General features: G+C 59.1%; 1 protein-coding gene across 1 annotated transcript in view; it reads left to right on the top strand.

Annotated features, from left to right (window-relative positions):
* RBFOX3 (RNA binding fox-1 homolog 3) overlaps positions 1 to 20,776 on the top strand; it is a 409,370-nt gene that overhangs the window by 293,253 nt on the left and 95,341 nt on the right. The window lies entirely within an intron of this gene.

The following is a 20,776-nucleotide window of genomic DNA, read 5'->3' as shown; positions in this document are numbered from 1 at the left end:
TTCTTTAGACATGTTATAGGTGTCAGAGTTTATATTTTGGTCTCTGGTTTATCTTGACTTCCTTCTTGCGTGTGCTCACAAAGCGTTGATTGAAGTTCATTTTCCTGAACTGAATCTGTGTGTTGATTTCAGTACTGTTTATTAAAAGACTGTCCTTTCTCCCCTGAATTGCCTTCGCAAAAATCAGTCGTCATATATGTGTGGGTCCACTTGTGGACTTGGTTCCATTGATCTATATGTAGTCTGTCTTGACGTCCTACCCCACCTGTTGCGATTATCATAACTTTAGAACAAATCTTGAAATCAGGTAATGTTAACTTCCAACTTTGTTCTTTTATTAAAAAAAAAAAGATTTTATTTAGCTATTCATGAGAGATAGATAGAGAGAGAGAGGCAGAGGAACAAGCAGGCTCCCCGCAAGGAGCCCAGTGTGGGACTCGATCCTGGATCCCAGGATCACGCCCTGAGCTAAAGACAGGTGCTCAACCACTGAGCTGCCCCAGTGTCCTGCCAACTTCGTTCTTGTTTTTCAAAGTTGTATTAACTATTCTAGGTCCCTTAAATTTCCATATGAAATTTGGAATCAGCATGTGAATTATAGAAGAAAAAAAGCCTACTGGGATTTTGGTCAGGATTGCATCAAATCAATTGGGGGGAATCTTTGACATCTTGACAGTACGGAGTCTTATGCCTCATAAACAAGTTATACCTCTTCATTTATTTAAGATTTCTTTAATTTCTCTCATCAGTGGTTTGTACTTTTCAGCATGTGGGTCTTGCACATCTTTTGTCAAACTGACCCTAAGTATTTTTTACTTTCATGCCACTTTAAATGGTCTTTTTCCTTCAATTTCTGATTATTGCTATGTATAGAATTTTTTTTTAATTTTTTATATTGATCTTGCATCTGCATTTTTACCAAATTTACCAACTAGTTCTAGTAACCATTTTGTAGATTTCAATATATTTTATACAGATTACCATGTTATTTGTGAAAAAAAAAGATGTTTTACTTTTTCCTCTTCTCCAATCTAGATGTCTTTTGTTCCTTTTTGTTGCCTTGTTCCACTGGCTTGAACCTCCAGCACACTATTGAATAGAAGTGTTAGGAGAGCAGACATCCTTGTTTTGTTCCTGATAGTAAAGGGAACATAATTCCTTGACCGTTAGTTATAACTAACATTATAATGTTACCTGTAGGTTTTTCATAGATTCACTTGCATCCCGAGTCTATTGCCAGTGTGCTGAGCATTTTTATTGGTTTTTATTAGGAGTCAGTGTTGAATTTTGTTAAATTTTTTTCCTGTGTCTATTGAAATGATCAGATGCTTTTTCTTTCTTAGTTCATTAATTTGATGAATTACATTGGTTGATTTTCAAACTTGAAGTGAGTCTATAATTCACTATTTTTTGTTTTTCCTGTTTTTCTTTATATCTTTTTTCCCTTTTTTTTTGGCTTTCTTTTGAATTTTTTAAAATTATTGTATTCCATTTTATTTCCGTTCTTGACTTATTAGTTATAGCTCTTTGGTTTTTTATATTGAATGTTGCTTTAGAGTTTATGGAGTTTTTAAGCTGGTTATGGTCTACCTTCAAATGATGTTAATCCACTTCACAAGCAATATAAGCATACTGCCATTTCTCCCTCGTGGCCTTACACACATATGTTACAAATCTTACAACACATGGTTATTTTTGTTTATTTAGACAGTAGTATTTTAAAGGGATTTGAGTAAAAAGAAAAAAATCTGTATTTATCCATATAGTTCCCATTTCTGATGGTCTCTATTCCTTTGTGTGAATCCATATTTCCATCTGGTGTCATTTCCCTTCTATCCAAAGGACTCTCTTCAGTATTTGTTACAGCACCAATCTACTGGTGATAAATTCTTGCAGTTTTTTGTATGTCTGAAAAAGTCACTATTTCAACTTTGTTTTGGGAGACATTTTTGCAGGGTGTGGAGGTCTGGGTTGACAGGTGCTTTTTCTTTCAGTGCTACAAAGTTTCAGGGCCTGCCTGGCTCCCATGGTCTCAGAGCCTACTGGCAATCCTCTCTTTGTTCTGTCTGCATAAAAATGTGTCCTGTTTCCCTGGATCCTTCTAATATTTTCTCCTGCAATGTTTAATCTGCCGTTGATTTCATCCAATGTATTTTTTTCACCTCAGACATCATAGTTTATATCTGTACAAGTTCAGTTTGCACATTTCTTGTATATCTTACACATCTGCACGTAATTTCTGAAACACATAGGACATAGTTGTAATTGTTTTCACATCCCTGTCTACTAATTCTAGCATAGGTGTCAGTTCCGAGTTAGGTTCAAATGATTGATTTTTCTCCTCATTTCTTGCATGCCTGGTAATCAAAGATGACCAATCAAAGATTGGATGCTGGACATTGTAAATTCTACCCCGTGGGGTGCTGGCTACTTTTATTGCTATAAATATTCTTGAGTTTTGTTCTGGGACACAGTTAAATTACTAGGATACTGTTTGATCCCCTCCTCTCAGATCTTACTTCTAAGATTGGCTAGATGGACCTGAGCCATGGTTAGTCTGGGTCAGATAATCCCACTACCAAGCCAAGGCCCTCTGAGCACTCTACCCATTGCTCCATGAACCATGAAGGCTTCCAGTGAGGCGGGCAGGGACACATACTTTTCCTGGCCCCATGCATGCAAGTAAGTTTCCCATAATCCCATAATCCTTTAACGTTGTTCTTCCCTGAGCCTCAGGGCTTTTGCTCCAGTGCAGGTGATGATCTGTACTCAGCTAAACAATCATGGGGACTCTCCATGGTCCTCTAGGGTCTCCTTCCATCCAGCTCTCTCCTCTCCAGCACACTGGGTACAAGTCCAGCCATGCTGGGGTCCCCAGACTCTCAGTCCTGGCTTCTCAGCTCAGGGAGCTCACCATGCTTGACTTGGGGTCCCTGCATCTTGGCCTAGAAGTTCTGCACACAGTGAGCCACGGGGCAGCAGTGGAGGGCGGGGAGGGACTCCCCTCTGTGGTTGCCCGCCTCTCAGGGGTCACTGTCCTTCCTCATCTGCTGTCCGTTCCTTGAAACTCATTCCCGAGTGACCTGCTGTTGTGCCAAGTGGGAAAGTAGGTTAGTCCCTACTTCTCTGTCTTGACCAGCAATGGAACCTTCTTCCTGTTTCAGCACAGATCCTGTCACGTGCACTGACCGTTAGGCCTACCTGGTCCATTCCTGGCCCTCCTCCCCACACCCCTTCTCAGTCAGTGCTAGTTCGAGGCTTGTAGGCCTGGGGACACACGCCCTGAGCACAGAGACAGATGCCCTTGTTTCGTTTGTCTTGAGATTGGCCTCCTCCGCAAGGGAGGAGGCATCTGCAGTAGCAGGAGCTTAGCTCCTGAAGGATGGCTAGAGGGCTCTTCATAGAACCTCTTCTCAGGAAAACATTTTGATGGTAAAGAATAAGGGAGTGGAACCTCAGTGGGAGGGGAGGCCAGGAAACTGCAGAGAAGGGAACCCAGAGCCCCCCAGCGGCCCCACTGCCTTGCTGAGTAAGCCTGTCATGGTGTACAGGGTCCTCCTAGTCCCAACAAGAGGAACCAAGCAGGGAGGAGGACCCATCGAGACCGTTCACTCTTCTGAATCCCAGTCCCCACACCCTCCTCTGTGTACTGGGGCCTAGGCAGAGCCACACTCTTACCCCGATCTGTGCGCAGCATTTCCCAGCATACCAGGGCCTCAGACAGCCATCGGCACATTCAACACTGGCAATCCTGTCCCGTTTGACGCTCTCTTATGGGTGGGGGAAACTGAGACTTAGGAAAGGCAAATGATCTGCCCAGGCTCACAAGGCAAGACCACAGCCTTGGCTGTCCAGGCTTCTTTTCCTGCTGGAGATTTCCCTTGAGCAAAGTTTATGTTCCTGGTAAGAGAATGCAGATTTCTTGAGCTTGGTCATCTGAGCCTTTCTCATAGATGCCTCCACCTGCCACACTGAAGCCAGCTGGCCAGCATGGAATACAGTGGATTCCACCGCTCCTGGCCAATGAGGGCTCTCATCTCTTTGGAGAAAGCATTTCCATTGTCAAGGTCTTTGGCTGTCTAGTCTCCTGGGACTACAAAGCTCCTAACTCACTGTAGAGCCTTTTCAGGAATATCTCGTGTTTGGAGCTCTCTGATACGTATGCACATGTGTGTTTGGACTAGTGCATCAGTTAGGCTGCCACAATGGAAGAAAAGTATAGGGGGAGATGCCCAAAAATGTTGACCATGAAGAGTTCACCCAGACCCATGGCCATTTTGACCCTGCTAAGGCCAAAGCCATTTTGCATCAGCTGAACACGAGTACCAGGTCCCAGAAAGTCAGCTCCCAAATTCCCAAGTCCTGGGTCACGGGGACTGAAAACGGTCCCCGACGCCTCCCTTGGCTTCAGATATATCCAGCTGGGTGGTTTTGTGCTACCCACAAACGAAGCAGGACATGAAATATTTGAGAGGGGATTGGAGGGTAACAGAGAGAGGAGTCTGTGTACTTGCGCGTGCTTGTGCGAAAGTATAAAAACCCCGAGTCTGTGTTTTCCCCAGGGTATTAATTACAGTTGGAAAGGAGGCTTGTCCGGGCGTGTTCCGCTTGGGCAGAGTAATTTATCATCCGGTTTCGGGGAGCGGGAGGCAGGTCACGGTGCAGAGAGCAAGACACACATCTCTCTCTCTCTCTCTCTCTCTCTCTCAGACTTCACAGCCGTCCCCACCTGCTCCAGGGTGGACAGCTCTGCCCAGGGACATGTGCCCCAGGGGAGCACGGAGAGCTCTGCAGGGGGGAGAGGGGAGATGGGGAGGCCCTGACATGATCTTCAGGGGACGGGCCATGAGGGGAGAGGCCTGTACAGCTCTAGGCGCTTGGACATCCGCCTTTGTTGGGGGCAGGGCCGGCCTGGCTGCACACACCTGATTCCTGTCGGCCCCCAGTGACCCCCAGTGATGAGGACAGAAGGGCAGGTGGTCTCTGGTGGGTGGGGAGCAGGGGGCTCCGACGGGATCTTACTCCCGTTGATGGCTAGTTGATGGCGGTTACAGCTTAGGGCCACTCTGGCCTTGGTGGGACGGCTGGAGAGGGAAAGTGAGCCCAGGGGACCTGGCCGCTCCGCCGTATGCCTCTGGGTCCTCCACTCTCAGCTGAGCACCAGCCCTCTCCCCCCCCACCCCCTCACCCCCCCATCCCTCAAGCCTGGGTCAGGGTCTTGCTGGCACTTTGCTTCCCTCCTCTGAGCCATCACACCCCTGCTCCTGCCTCCCGCTGCTGCCGGCAGACACCAGCCCCAGGAGCCTGGAGTGACGACCCTCACTTTTAAGCAACCTAAAAATTGTTTTTCTGAAATGTTAGCAATTATATAATAAGTATTCATCGTTACGTCAAGTCCTTTGGCCAACTGTTCCCCGTCCGCCCTCCCCGTCCGCCCCAAGCCAGCCGACAGTGGGCAGGGCCCCGTCCCCGCACCTCATCCTCCTGCAGAGGGACAGGCTTCCCACGGCCCGGTGACCCCGTCGGCACACGTGCCATGAGCACCTACCATGCTTGGGAATCACTGAACCCATCATCCGGGTGGGGGTCCTCCTTGGTTTCTGCCGTCGTCGCTGGGGCCACCGCTCCAGCAGGTCTGTGGGAAGGGAGGGAGAGAAGCACTCAGAGTGGAGGCCCGCCTCGCCTCTGCAGGCCTCTGCAGGCCGCCTCCCCTTGCTCTGCTATGCACCCCACAGCGCCGTCTCTCGGGGTTTCCTGTGTGACCCGTCCTCAGGATGTGGCCCGCAGGGCTGCTGGTCTCTGCCCAAACCAGCAGGATGTCTCCACCACCCCGGCCCTCCACCCCGGGCTGGGTGCCCAGCCTGCCAGTCACGGCCACTTTGCAGATGAGCTGGAGAGAGGGTAGGAGGGAGACGCAGGAACCAGGACGGGGGCAGAGCAGGGCGGGGCCGGAGGAGCCGCTTCCACAGGGGCTCCCTGCAGGCCAGCCCCAGAGGTCCCTGCCTGGAAGGCCGAGTGGGACCCGGCGCCTCCCGAACAACTGTGCAGAGCCTGCATTTTCCCCCCTCGAGTGTCACGCGCATGTACTCACTCACGTCCCCCTCCTTGATGTCTCTCGATTGGGACTCTAGTGGTGATTGTTTATCAGATCCCCCCGGCCTGGGCCCAGGCCCTTCACCTGGGGGATCCTTAAGCCCTGAAACCATCCAGAGAGGTCAATGTTGTTATCCTCGCTTTGCCAAAAAGGAAACTGAGGCTCAGAGAGGTTAAGTGACTGGCTCAAAGCCACACGGTGAGTGAACAAAGACGCACCACACGTTCTCGTCATCACGGTTGGAAGGGTGAGCGAGGACTGCTCATCAGGCCCAGAAGTCCTCCCCACTCCTCAGTGGGGCTCTGAGGAAATCTTGAGGGGGTTGGAGGTGATCTTGAGGCATTTGTCCTCTGACACCGGCCCTCCCCGTCTTTGTAAGGGATGTGCTCCCGAGGGTGATGACGATGCTTTTAAATAGTCGAAGTTGGACTGTGCCCCTCCTCTGCTCACACCCTCCTGTGGCTCCCCGCTCTCTTGGAGAAAGGCAGAGTCGTCACAGTTCCCTCCCGTGTGAGACCTCCCATGATCTGGCCCCACCACTCCTCTGACCCCTTCTCCTGCTGCTCGCCCTCATTCTCACGGCTCTAGCTCACGGGCCACCTCGCACATTCTCAGGATGGCCAGGCACATCCCGTGAGTGACAGGGCCTTCGCCCGGGGCGCTCCCTCTCCTGGACGAGCCGGAGGGCTCTCTCCCTCGACTCCTCCAGGTTGGCCTACAGATCACCCCCTTGATCAGGTCCCGCCCGACCACTCCCTTCTAGTCCAGGACTGGCCAACAGTGCGGTCAGGTGCTTTCAGGGTCATCGGAATGACTGTCTCCAAAGAACACTGGCTACAGGGATGCCCCGGGTGCTGTGCCTGCAGGGCCCTGCCCTCGACCCTGTCCTCGGGATGACCTTTAACCAGTGATGAGTGGAAGCGTGGCTCAGGCCTGGCGCAGGTTCTAGCCCATCGGAGTGAGGGGCGTAAGCGGTAGTTGGCCTGGTCTGCTGGCCAGAAGCACAGATGAGATTTAACAGCACGTAGTAAGAACTCATGTGAAATCTCGCTCTCGGGCCCAAAAACCCTAAATGGCTGGTTGTAAGAGGAGGGAGACCCAGAGGCTTTCGTGTTGGTGACTTTGGTATAATTAGGAGGATGGTTTCCGGGCCCAGACTGCATGGTCTGAAACAACAGACACGCACTCCTTGTAGCGCCCGAGGCCAGAGGCCGGGACCAGGGCTCTGGCACAGGCGGGTTCTGGGGAGGGCTCCCTACCCCGGGGCCCCAGACGGTGGTTTTCACGGTTTTCACGTGGTGCTCGCACGCGGCGGGAAGCTGAGGCAGGAGCCAAGCTCCCCTGTGACTCTTAACAAGGGTGCTTACCCCAGCCCAGGGGCCGCAGCCCGCACGGCCTCACCCGATTATCATCCCCTCCCAAAGCGCCTCCAAACACCAGTGCACAGAGCGGGGGTGGGGGGTATGGTCACCCTAGTCTAAGCGCCTGCCCTCAATGCCCTCTTTACCTGCATGAGTAAAGGCACATTCCCAGATGATGGACGGCAGAAGCTGGCCGGATGGAGCCTCCCCGGAATGTTGGGCTCACCCTGGACGTGGCTGCCCTGAGCCAGGGGGACGTTCCAGGGCACATCCCCAGTGAAATGGCTGTAGGGGCCACGGCTGTTTGCCCAGGGGTGTGTCTCAGATATCTGAGGGCTGCCCTAGTGGAAGACAAGGTGGGGGGCTCAGGTCCAGGAATATGAGGGTGACGGGTCCTGGCAGGCAGATCTCGGGGGGGGGGGGGTGCTGCCTGAGGAGAGCTTCCTAGGGGTGACCTGCACGGGGGTGGGGGGAGGTGTGCTGGTCTTCCCTCCCTGTCCGCAGAGTCTGTAGAGGTTGCATGAGCAGCGAGTCGGGAGGGGGGCGCCAGGGGACTCCTCGGGCTCTTCATGGGGGGATGGGGGCGGTGCTCCGTGGCCACTGACTGTCACTGCTCAGGAAGGAGAAGCTCTGCTTTCAGCAGGACATGAACAGGGGGCAGCAGGTGGGAAGTGTGACGGGACCAGGAGGTGCAAGGTGCGAGGGTGGGGGTGGAAGTCCAGCCTGCCCTCCCTCCCGGCCCTCCCTGCCCTCCCCGTGCCCTCCCGCTCTCCCTGCCCCCTCGCCCCGGCTCCTCTTGCTCCCTCTCCCAATGCCCAGGTGCGCTTTCCTTCCTAAATCCTCTCTCTTGCTGCTGAATTATTGAAAGTGTTGTTTGCTTTATTGCTGTGCTGGAGGGGCCCTGCCGCAGAGCAGCTGAGCCTGGAATGTGTCCACAGTCCGGAGCGTCGCCCGCGGCCCTCAGGATCCCCTCCCAGGCCTCTCCGCAGGGGAGGGGGAGCTGCCCCCAGTCCCTTTCCTCTTCCTCCCCTCATCGTTTATTTATAACTGCTCCTGTCCTGACCGGATGATGCTGCATCTGCGCCATCAGTCTGGAGGCCCAGGATTGACTTTGTGGCAGATGGCACCGCCCAGCCCAGGTGCAGGGCCACATCTCCACGCCGAGGTGCTGGGACGTCCGTCCCGCAGCTGACCAGCTGAACAGCTCCAGGGCATCCGTGGAAGTGGCCGGCAAATGGGGGTGGGGGGGGCTGACTCTGATGCGTGTGCCACACTGGTGTGTTTACAGGGGAGGGTTGGCGTGTAGATGTGTGTGTGGGGTGCACATGTATGTGCATGTGTGTGTGCAGGACAGGATTGGTGTCTGCGTGCTTGTGCACATAGGCCTGTGGCTCCGTGTGCGGCAGGTGCACCTCCACATGTGCACACAGGTGTGGATTTTCACAGCAGGCATCCTAGGGCTGAACTCAGCACGGGCCCTGTTGGTGAGATGTTGCCATCCCAGCCGATCGCTCCAGAAGGGGTGACGGTGTGGCTGCCCCAGAGTGGAGAGGACGCCAGGAGACATCTGGTTTCTTCGGGAAGCCTCTGGCAGCATCATCAGGCTTCTGGGGACAGAGTGTCGAGCCAGAGGGCTGAGCCGTCAGAGGCAGGGGACAGAGGGGGACAGACTTCCCCACTCACTCCCCGGAGGTGGGGTGCTACATCCACCAGACCCTCCAGGCCGGAGCCTGTCGGATGCTGGGCTGGGAGACCCAGCTGGTTGAGGTGACAGCTCAGGGGGGCTCTCTAGACAAACCCAGAGGTAATGGGACCAGGTGGCAGCCCTGAGCTGAGCCCCCAGCATGTGGCTGCCCGTCCACCTTGGCCAGGACCTGGAGAAGGACGCCCAGAGCCCCAGGGTGGGTGTGGGGCTCCGCTCCTCACCGGGAGCCCGACCCTTTCTGCTGTCCTGTTCCCTGTCGCTCACCCTCCCGTGGTCTCTGGGGGCTTGTTTGCGTGTCCTCTGGCCGTTGGTCATTTGGCCAGGCTCCCCCGATATTTGAAGCAGCCTGGGAGCAGGCTTGGTGCTATCACCCCAGTTTAGAAATAAGGAAACTTGGGGCACCTGGGTGGTCAGCAGTTGAGCATCTGCCTTCAGCTTAGGGGGTGATCCCGGGGTCCTGGGATCGAGTCCTGTATCAGGCTCCCCGCAGGGAGTCTGCTTCTCCCTCTGCCTGCGTCTCTGCCTCTCTCTCTATGTCTCTCATGAATAAATAAATAAAATCATTTAAAAAAAGGAAACTGAGGCCCACAGAGCAGCGCTGTGAATGGCAGAGCTGGGCTTGCTGGCCCTTGGGCCTCCAGCCCCTCTGGCCGGGCTCATTGCTTGGCATGGACTGGCTCCCAAGCACTTGCCAGGGGGGCCGAGAAGCTCATCAGACCTGCTGCAGGCCCGGCAGTGGGTCCCTGGGGAGTGAAGCCTCCTCTGAGCCTCTGCTTTCTTTCTTTTTTTTTTTTTGTATTTTTTTTTTTTAATTGGAGCTCGATTGCTGACATACAGCATAACACCCAGTGCTCATCCCGTCAGGTGCCCCCTCAGTGCCCGTCACCCAGTCACCGAATCCACTAGTGTTCATGGCTTGTGAAGAACTTTGGAAAACAGCTCCAGAGAGTGTGGTGGGAGCACACCCCCTGCCCCCCGAGCCTCCACCCTCACCCATCAGCACCCTGCCCACCCCAGCAGCTCCATCTGGGCGCCTCCCTGGAGCTCACAGGCGGGCCCTGCAGGGGAGCCAGGGTGCCGAGCCAGGGGCTCCCACCATCACGCCCCTCTTCTCCCTCCCGCTCAGCCCAGTCCCCTTCGGGTGGGGGGATGAGGTGGCCTGGAGGGGGCGGTCCCCTGAGGCCACTCATGGACCTCCCTGTGCCCCCCTCCCCACAGCAGGCCTTGGTGGGGGGCGGGAGGGGGGGAGGCTGGAGAAGTGCTGAGCTGTCAGAGGCGATTCTTGCCTTCTCCGAGCCTGAAGACAGCAGCACACACGTCCCTCTGTCCCTGTGTCGGCCACCAGCCCGCGCCCCAGAGTGACAGGGGTCCCAGGGGCCCTGCCGGCGTGTAGGACCCCACCCCCCAGGCGGCCTCCGGACCTCGGTTTCCCTCCCCGGAAGGGACCGTAAGAGCTACAGAAAGAATAGCCTCCTTTTTTCTCCTCCTTTGCATCCCTCAAGAGGGGGTGACGGCCTGGGCGGCCGGGGCCCCTCGGGGGCTGGTGGCCCGAAGACCGCGCTGGCCTGAAGTGCTGGGGGCTGAGCGGAACCAGGAAGGCTGGATTCCCAGGCCGCACCTCCAGCTGCACAGGGGAGAAGCAGGCGGGCAGCATGAAACCTGAGGCAGGGTGGAGGGGGCAGAGGGGGCAGCCCCACCCCCACACCCCTGCCCTGTGACCCCCACGGCACCCCAACACACCACCCCCCTCCGGGCTGACCTCCTCTCTGCGGGCCTGCCAGGCGCCCAGACTTCTGCTCCCCCTCCCTCCCTGCCGCCTGGGGGAGGGGCCTGGGGGCTGGGGCTGGGGCAGGTCCCTCCCTGCCCCCCCACACACACCCAGCTCCCACCGTCCCACTCTCTGAAGCCATCAGTGGTTGCCGACACCTGCGTTCTCCCCTTTCCCAAAGAAGCACCTGCTCTCCAACCTCGGGGAGGGGCCCCCTCCCATGTCCAGGGCCCCACACCACCTCCACCACCTCCCTCTGACCCCAGGGCAGGCCCAGGCACCGGGAGGAGGGAGGGGAGGACTAGAGGAGCAATGAGGCAGAGGCACTTAGCCCAGTGGCCGCTGAACAGACTGGAGCTGCCTCAGCCCCCCTGCCCCCGGGGCCTCGTCCCCACCCCCGGAGCCTGCCCCAGCCAAGGGTCCAAAATGGTATATTTTTGGGTGTGTACCCAGCGAGGGCGCTCAGCCGTGGTGTCAGCCGTGGTGTCAGCCCCCGCAGACCCAGACCCAGGGCTGAGATGTGCAGGAAGCGCAGAGTGCCCCCCACCCTGCCCCCAGCCCTCCCCACCTCTCCCCAGGGCCCGGCCGCAGGGTGCCACAGGTGCAGGGCTCAGGGGTGTCCCCAGGACAAGTGCCACCCGTGGAGGGGGGCGGGGCAGGGGCCACAGTGGGGACTGGGTGAGACTCTGTATGCCCTGCGTGCTCTGTCTCCCCAGCGGGGCCCGGGGTTGGGGGGGAACCTTCTGGGAATCCCCAGAGCAAACTTCAGGTGGCTCCCAAGACCTCTGCACCCCCACCCGCATCTTCTCTGCTCCCTTCCTCCCTCCCCTCCTCCCTGAGCCGCAGAATCAGGTGGGGAAACTGGATCTTGGGAAGAATAATGGGGAACGCAGAGGTGAGCCCCCAGCCGACCCCCCAGCGCTCTGAGCAGGGGGAGGGGGAACCCAGGAAGCTAAGGGACCCTGGTGAGAGGAAGCCTCCCAACCAGCAGCCCCCTTCCTGCCCCCCTCAGCTGGCAAGGAAGTGACAGTGGCCCGCGGCCAGGGTGGGGGTCCCAGCCCCCCAGGGGCAGCAGGGGGCACAAGGCAGGAAGGGCCCCCAATGCAGGGTTAGGAGAACCTCTTCCTTCCAGTGAAGTTGGGCTGAAGTGGGAGAGGGTGAGGCCTGGCGTGTGCATGTGCACGTGTGTGCGTGTGCGTCCGTGTGCACGGGCACATTTCTCCCACGATCGTTGGCCTCCAGGCTCCCGTGGACGTGGTTTGGAAGTCGATGTGAGTTTTGTGGTTTCCTTGGGAGGGAGGACCTGCCCCGGCTGCGGGCTGCCCCACACGCGTGCTTCCTCCGGGCAGCCCTCAGCCTGGCCCGCAGCTTCCTCCCCCAGGGCCACAGCCAGGGCCCAGCTCCAGGGCACCGGCGCTGAGGGGGCCCCCCGGATGGCTGGACCTGGGGTGGGGCAGGGAGTCAGCGGGAGCCCCAGAAGGGAGCAGGGGCCGCCGGGAGCCGGGCGACCGTGGTCAGCCTTTCGGCTGAACTTAGAGGCCACGCTCCCAATCCAGGGAGATGTGGGGCCACGTGGCCTGGGATCCCCCACACCCCCCTGGAGCCTGGCAAGCGCAGGAGGTGCCCCCGGGGGCTGGGTGGGGCCAGAGCGGACCCTCTGCTTCCCATGGGGCTGCGGGCTCCTCGCTCCTCAGTGCCCTCTGTTCTCCCCCACGGTCCCTGGCAGGCCCTGGGGATGTGTGGGGGGTGGGCGGGGAGGTCCCCTGGCTGCATCTCTGAGGCTGTTTTAGGACAGGGTCTGGCTCCGCTTCCAGGCCGGGGGCCGATGCTGTAGAAAGGACAGGGGGCAAACAGGGGGCACACACACCATCTCCTCTGCTGGACCCGCCCCCCCCCCCATCTGGGGACACAGCGCCCCCAGCCCCAGACCCTTCTCCTTTATCCTACGGGTCACGGGAGGGCCCCCCGACCCCCACTCCCGGCACCTGCTGCCCCCTTCCTCACTGCCCGAGGCCCAGCCCCCAGCACCGTCCACCAGGGTCATGCCCTTGTACCCTCATGTCCCATCCTGGAGCACAGAGTCCTTTCCCATCCAGCCTCCATTGTCCCAGCTCAGCCCCTGCAGCTCCTCCACCTTCCCATGCCCCCTGTGGTGCAGCTGGGGACTCCTCCTAAAACGCCCTGTCCATGGCCCCACTTTCATCTGCAACCCCATCAGCTGGCTCCTCCCTTCCCTTCAGCATAAGTCTGCTGGGAGGGAGACGGGAGGCAGTGCCAGGCAGCTTAGATGTCACCACCTCCGGGAAGCCTTCCTTGACCACCACGCAGCACGGTGTTGTGCCTTCCTCTGCACCTGCACGCACTGGTCCGAGGATGCTACCGTGACCCATATGCTATGCCATCTCCCCTGCACCAGCAGCCCCTCCAGGACCCTGACTGCGTCTTGCTCAGCGTTTTTTGCTGCCCACATTGTGACTGCCGGATGCCCAGGGTCCAGAAACCTTGTGCGCTAGAATGAATGAGTGAGTGCGTTCCAAGGGGTGGGGCGGGGCCCGGTCACAGTGACCCTGAAGGCCTGTGCAGCCATCCCTCCCAGGCCTCCCCAGCTGGCCTTGTGCTGAGGGCCACCCAGCTGGCCGCATGGCTTCCCATGCTCTGCACACCATGTTTCAAGGGGACGTGGGACAATCTTAAAGGTGACAAAGTTTCAGCCCACAGTTCGCTGTGGAGAGAGTCCGCGATGAGCTGGGGCCGGGGGCCTGGCTGTGGTAAGGCTGGACCAGCCGTGCCTGGCCATGAGGTTCACTGCTGCTCTGTGCACGAGGCCTGCCACCGGCTCTGGGGGCATCTCTGTGTTCAGACAGTCTGAGTGGGGGCCCAGCTGGAGGGGAGTGGCCCCCGAGGAGGGGGGCAGAGGGGCCTGGGGTGGGAGGGCCGCCGGGTCTGGGTAGAGGGCCCACTGCCGGGGCGGGGCCTTTGCATCCCAGGCCTGGCCTGGGACCCTGCTCCACTGCTCAGAGCTGTGTGACTCCAGGGAGTCACCAGACCTCTCTGAGCTCCAGGTGGCTCCTCCGTAGACTAGGTCCCCAGGCCATCGGGCAGGCTGGAGGAGAATCAGAGATGGGTCACGTACTCTGCGCCCATCACAGTGGGAGAAGGGACAGGGTCGCTGGGATGGCGTGACGTCCTCTTGTTCTCACCCACTTAGGCTCTACTCAAGGACACATCTCCTCATGCAGAAGCTTCCTCCGGCTTCCCTGTTGTGGGCCCACTGTCGGGCCTGTGCTGACGGTGGCCTGGGTCCACCTTCCTCACCCACACCCTACAGGATGTGGAAGGAGGAAGCTCAGGCCGCTGGCCGAGGTGTCCAGTGTCCCTTAGCCACCCAAGGCGGAGCCAGGACTGGAACTACTTCTGTTCCTCCAGAGGCTTTCCTGCACTTGGGTCGTGCGTTCCTGCGGTGTCTGCCCTCCCACATCTTCTGGTCCATGTCTGATGTCCAACCCTGTGGGGCCCACAGGGTCTTCCCTAAGCCCTGACCTATGATCCTCTCTTGCTAGGCACCCCAGGCTGGCAGTGTGGGCAGGTGATATGTGTGCAATGCCGTCTAGCTGTGCCCTGGCTGGGGAAGAGCTCAGCAAACATTTGTGAGCAGATGGATGGATGGATGGATGGATGGATGGATGGATGGATGGACAGACGGACAGGATAGATGGACGGGTGGATAAAAGGATGGTTGGATGGATGGATGGATGGATGGATGGATGGATGGATGGATGGAGAAAAGAAGGAAGGAGCGAAGAAGGGGGCAGGCAGGGTGGTGGCGGCCTGTCCTCGGGTACCAGATCGCCCGCCATCGCTGAGCATGAGCAGGGGCACCGTCAGAGCCGCGGCCTCCATAAGGCCCCAGCATGGGGCCAGGGGTGCCATGTGGCCTGGTGGTTGGTGGGGCCGCAGCCCAGAGCGGATGGGGTGCCCCCCGCCGGCCTCTCCTCCCACTGTTGCTGGGCTCAGCTCACAGGTGCATGAGGGTGGCCGCGTGCCAGGTGAGGGTCCAGCAACACCAGCGGCCGCAGCCGCCAGACCTCAGCGACGGGCGCCCCTGGGACAGAGGGTGGTCAGACACATGGCCTGGGAGAAAGGCAGTGGCCCCAGGTGTGTGAGCAGCTGGAGGGGTGGCTGGCAGAGGAGGAATAGGACACTGGGAGCCAGGCTGGGTCCTCCAGCCATGGCTTGGCTGGCGGGAGAGGCTGGGGCTGGGGGGCCGGTGGGTGGCTGCGTAATTGACTGGCAACAGGCGGAGATGCCAAAGCAAAACTCTCCAAATTAGCAGTAATTGCAGGAGAAATAAAGAGCAAACAGGGCGCGCTGAATGAGGTTTTCTATAAATATTATGTTTTTTAAAGTTTGCCCTGGAGTAATAGAAGCTGTTTAAACGCTAATATCCTGTCTGTGCATTTAAAAAGCCTTATAATGAGGATTTAGTGTCTTCCCTTCCCCAGGCCTGGGATCTGGGGGCCCCTGGGTCTCCGGCCTCCTGTCTCCCCAGCCGCTCGGGATGGGCACCCCCTGGAGTCTGAAAAGCCACCCTGGGCCGGTGCGGACGCAGCGCGGCACCCCCAGGCAGACACAGGTGCCCCTCCTGCTGCGCACACCCAGGGCGCCCGGGACTCCTGCCCCGCCTGGCTGGCCCCGCTTCCCTCCTCTCCTCCTTCCAGCCAGCGAGGCTGGGTAGCGGCATTCTCTGGGCCTGAACCCTTTTTCTCAAGCCTTGGGCACACCTGGCTCCTGCTGTGAAGGCCGAGAGCCCCAGGGTCCCCTAGACCTGCCTGCAGGCCGCCTTTCCCCTCTGCCAGCGGGGGGGGGGGGGGGGGGGGCTTGTCTAATTAATGAGGAGATGGGCGCTCCTGGGTGAGGCACCTACAGGATAATGTCTGGTTTTATTAAAACCATTATGCAAAGTGTTCGCTCATGCCAGCCACAGCCGCGCGGGCGTTTTTAAGTGGTGAGGGAGATGGGGTAGGAGCTGGCCCCCTGCGTCGCCGGAGAGGCCACTTGGGCAGGGCCCAGGCCTGGCTAGGAAAGCGCTGGCAAGGAGCCCCCCACCCCAGCTCCACCTGAGGCCATCAGGGAAGACATGCACCCCCGGATCCCATTTCTTCACGTGCCTTGGGTGTGCGGGGGCCGCGTGGGACACAGACTGACCCTGGCGTGGTTCGTGGAGGGGCTTCAGGACGCTCGTCCATCCAGCTGCCCCTGGCGCCACTTTCAAGGGCAGAAACAGGTCTGGTTGCGGTGGCAGTCCATGGGCTGGTGCCCATACGATGCAGGCGGCACCCACATGGAAGCTTCCAGCTCATCCACAATCCCCACTGCAGGCAGTGCCGGGTGCAGATGGGCGAGGAGGGTGGGGGAGACGCCCAGGCTCGGGTGCTGGGGCTGCTGCACCATCCAGTGGTGACACCAACAACCTGTCCACCCCCTACCCCCCCGCCCCAGGGCACAGATGTTCCCGGTGCCTCAGCTCCCAGGGCTGGGAGGCAGGAGGAGCCCATCTACACCTGTTGGCAGTGCCAGGTCACCCGTTGATACAACATCCTGGGTGAGGGGTGGTTGGCAGCCCTGGTGGAGGTGCAGTGTCCCTCGCCGTGGAAGGTCGGGGGAGCCTCACGAAACAACAAGCAGGAGTAAACCAGGGAGGGAGGGGAGCTGCGCCCTGAGCCATGCCGACCCCAATGGCCCCTGGACAGGGCCCAGCCCTGCCTTCTGCCATCATTGCCCGGTTTGGCAGTCGCTGCGCACAGGGCCCTGGGAGGCGTCGCAGGTAGATAGCACGGGACTGTCCGAACCGACGGATGAAGACAGAGATGCTCGGTGTGCTTGAGTGCGATGGCCTCTGGACCGTGAACTTGCTCCTTTCCCACACCCCTCATCCTCCCTGGGACATACGGGCGGGGGGATGCATCCCACCTACCTGCCCCCCACCTGCCACTAGCCCTAACGTGCTCACAGGAGAAACAGGGGACTCTGTCCTGTTTCCATTACTCAAGTGTTCCTGTCTGGAATGGGGCTGAGGTGACATCCATGTCCAGGCCCCAAGGAAGTGGCAGGGAGCCAGAGACTGGGGGCGGGGGAGACCCACTCCTGTTCACAGCCCTGTCCCATCCTCACCCTTCCCAGCCCCCTAAACAGAATTGGGGCCCGCAGGAGACCGCGGTTCCCAAAGAGCCGGGAAGTAAGGACACGATGGCAGCCACGCTCCATAGGGCTGGGGAGGAGAGTGTCTGGATTTTCTGCTGAAAGAAGCAGGTTGCTCTGAAATCTAATCTCTGCATCTAATGAAGAACGAGACGTGAGTGGGCAAGAGTGGGACAGGGAGCGGGTGGGGGGGCAAGACCTGGCAGGAGGAGAATTGGGGAGCAGCCCGGGGTGGAGGGGGAGTGCTCAGTGGGGAAGAGTGGGGAGTGGGCTTCCTGGGCCGTGGACCCCTCCGCTGGGGCCCATGGCTACAAGGCAGGGGGCAAACCTCAGGCAAGAGGACCCTTATGCCAGCCCCGAGGAGGCAGGGGAGGCCCAAGGAGTCTAGAGCCTTGGAAGCCTTCCTGGTCAACAGAGCCTCCACCCAGCACCCCCAGCCCCGCCGGCCCTGGTCCTGGAGCTTCAGGCGAGGCCATGCCCTCTGGCGTTTGTCGGTTCCCAAAATGCAGCAGAACTCAAGCAGGGAGGGCCGCTGGCTGGCTGTCCCTGAAGGCCGCGGGGGGCCAGGCCTCGAGGGCTCCCGCGTGTCCAGACCCTCCCAGGGCAGAGCTTCCTCTGGATGCCCGGCCGTGAGCCTGGTACAGCGTGGGCGCCCTGCGCAGGTGCTGAGCAAGGGAATGAGCGGATGTCAGGGTTCAACAGCGCCCCGGGCAAGAGCCGTGGAGCATTTTCAAGGCGAGCCTGCCCATCTGAGCTGCCCCTGGTTCTGCTGAAGGCGTTCGGAGACGCCGTGCCCGAGAGCGGGAAGTAAATCCTGGCGAGAGGGACTCAGAACTGGGTCCCGGCCAGGACACGGCCCTGCCAGAGCAGAGAACTGTCACTTCAGGGTGTCCGTGGCCTGAGGGCCTCTGGGGATGTGACTCCAGGAGCAGGGTGGGACACAGGGGTGCCCTGAGCTGCTGGCAGGGCCGCCCCCCGCCCAACCCCATCCCCGGGACCACACGCCAGCATTCCCCCTGGAGCCCATCCATCTGTTCTGCCAAAACCAGGGTTTCGCTCCTTGTGATTTCAAAACTTAATTATGGAAAGAAGTTGGGATTAAGGACCCCCCGTTCCTCTTCCTCCAGCCGTCGCTCTTCAGCAGCTGGGATCTGGAGCATCCCTCAAGCTCTGGAGGGCGAGTGGGGCGACGCGGCACAGGCTGGCCTTGGCAGGGGCAGAGTAGGGCTGCGGCGTCTGGGAGAGTCTCGGTTCGGCCCTGTGCCTCCCACATGCCCGAAGCCACAGCCCCCACAGGACACAGACAGGACGGGCCCATGGCGCACTTCCCTCTGCCCGTGGGGAAACCTCCTTCCCGGAGCTGCCGTCCACCCACCCCCATGAACCCCCACCCCTGCTCCACCACATTGGGCACACGGGCTGCTTTAGGACCCCGGGACCTGGCAAAGGGCCGGGCAACCCCCGAAAGTCTGTGTCCAGAAGCCCAGGCTGCGTGCCACAGCATTTCTTTATCCCTGCATGGGTGCTGGGCACAAGACACGCAGGTGACGGGGCAGGTGCACGCTCACGCGTCGCCCGCCTCGGCCCCGTCTTCCTGAAAGGCAGCCTGGGAGAATGACACAAGAACGACCCGACCCTTTGACTCCATAATCCCACTCTGGGGACCGTCTCCTCGGGAAATAACTCAAAGCCAGAAAAAAAAAAGCTTGGAGTACCAAGATATTTATAGCCACAGAAGCAGCCCCACCGGCTAGATCCTACCTGTCTGGCAGTCGGGTAATAGTTAAGTGAATTACGCAGCAGCGACTCGATGGGATATCGTGCAGCCTTTAAACCCGATGCGCAGGAAGACTCGACACGGGGAAGGTGTCTTTGAAATATCATTAAGTGAAAAAGTAGGACACCTGATTACAACGAGGTAAAAATTGTAATTCATAGAGATAAAGCTCAGATGGGGCGACAGAGAACTAGAGACGGTGGGGCTAAGAGGAAGAGGCTGGGGGGTGTAACTCTGAAAAAAATTGGAGGGAGTGAGTAAAAGTTACCGGAACAGTCTCCCTCCGAGTCCCCAGCCCATGTGCTTTGGGGGTTGTCTCAGCTGCAGGGGGAGCTGTGTCCGTCTGTCCCGCTTGCTGCCCGGGGCCCTCCCTGCACCGTGGAAATGCTGTCCTTCCGTGGGCAACACGAGTCCGGCACACATTGCCCATGGCCGTGTGTCCGGCCATACCTTGATGGAGCAGATGCAGCGCAGATACTCGCGTGGGTCGCTGGGTACAGGAGTGGGGCCGGTCCCCACGCTCACGGGTGCAGGGTGCAGACGCAGAGGGAGGACGCTCACCTGCCCTGGGGCGGGAGCAGTGCCACAGAGTGACCCCCGCAGGATGGATGCCAATGACCCAGGGGGTGGCCTGGGCGGAAGGAGGAAGAGACTCTGTGTGTGTGGACAGAGAGCAGCCCGACTCGGGCTGCAGGGTGATATGTCGCCTGGTGGCAGGGTAAGAGCAGGGTCTAAGGGAGCATGAGCAGCCCCAAGCCCAGGGACGGGGCTGGGGACGGTCCTCGCTCAGTCACTGGGAAGGGGCATCCCTCATTCCAGGCCACTCGATTCTACTCACGTGGGACCTGCTTCCCGGGAGGAGGCCAACAGCCCGCTGTCTTTTCAGACAAAGACCACTCAGGGGAACCAGCCAGAAGCTGGAAGTGGTCCAAAGAGAGGGGAAGTCAGCCGGTGGTTGGAGACCCCAACACAAGGGAAGCCGGTACCTTTGTGTCTTGCCCATCCCGATGCCCCCAGCCCAGCCCCTGCCCCCACGGAGCCCGAGGCTCCCCTCTGTTGGCAGGTGTCAGGACCCCCGGTTGGCTGGGCTGCCCTTGACCGGTGAGAACATGGTGGAGACACTCGGGTGGGCAGGAGGTCCTGTCCCGAGAGCCGCAGGGCAGGACCCGCAGAAGGGGAACCCTGGCCCCGGCCCCACTGTGCCCACAAGGTCACAGCCGCGGTTATGGGTGACCACGAGGTTACGGCAGACGTCAGGGCAGCTTTTCCGCAGTGGCGGTAACCAGGCTTTGCCTGGAGCTGCAGGACGGAGACGGCGGTGCGGTGGTGGGATGAGAGCAGAGGGGGCCACCGAGCCCAGCCCGAGCGGCCACGCCACCTCCCTCGGGCCCGGCTCCACAGCCTGACACGCAGCCCGCCCTGTTGACAGGCAGAGGCAAGACGTTGATTCATCGCATAACTAGATAAATAATCATTTCCCCGAAGCTGGGGCAAGATTGGCTGGATTTGAAGGAGCTTGAGTCGGAAAAGGAGGAAGAAGAGGGAGAGAGAGAGAGAGAGAGAGAGAACACACACGGGGGTGCTGGGGCCCAGTGCACACCGGGAGGACGTCCCACGAAGTCGGATGCTCCCCCGAGGGCAGCACTGACACTGGACAGACGTCCCCCTACAGAGGGGGTGCCTGGCTCAGGACCCCACGGCTGCAAGGGAGGGAGAGCCACGCGGGCAGGCCCGTGAGAGGAGCCCTTCCCCCTGAGCATCCTGCTCCTGGGGACGTCCTGAGAAAACCCGGGTTCCTTCGCCCCGCGGGCTGACCTCACGCCGCACTGGCCCAGGGTCCCAGGATGGCCCGGTCACCGGGGACGGCCTGGGA

The sequence above is a fragment of the Vulpes lagopus genome, chromosome 12, assembly GCF_018345385.1.
Source record: "Vulpes lagopus strain Blue_001 chromosome 12, ASM1834538v1, whole genome shotgun sequence".
In the NCBI taxonomy this organism is placed as follows: domain Eukaryota; kingdom Metazoa; phylum Chordata; class Mammalia; order Carnivora; family Canidae; genus Vulpes; species Vulpes lagopus.
This window is presented reverse-complemented; position numbering and strand designations above follow the sequence as displayed.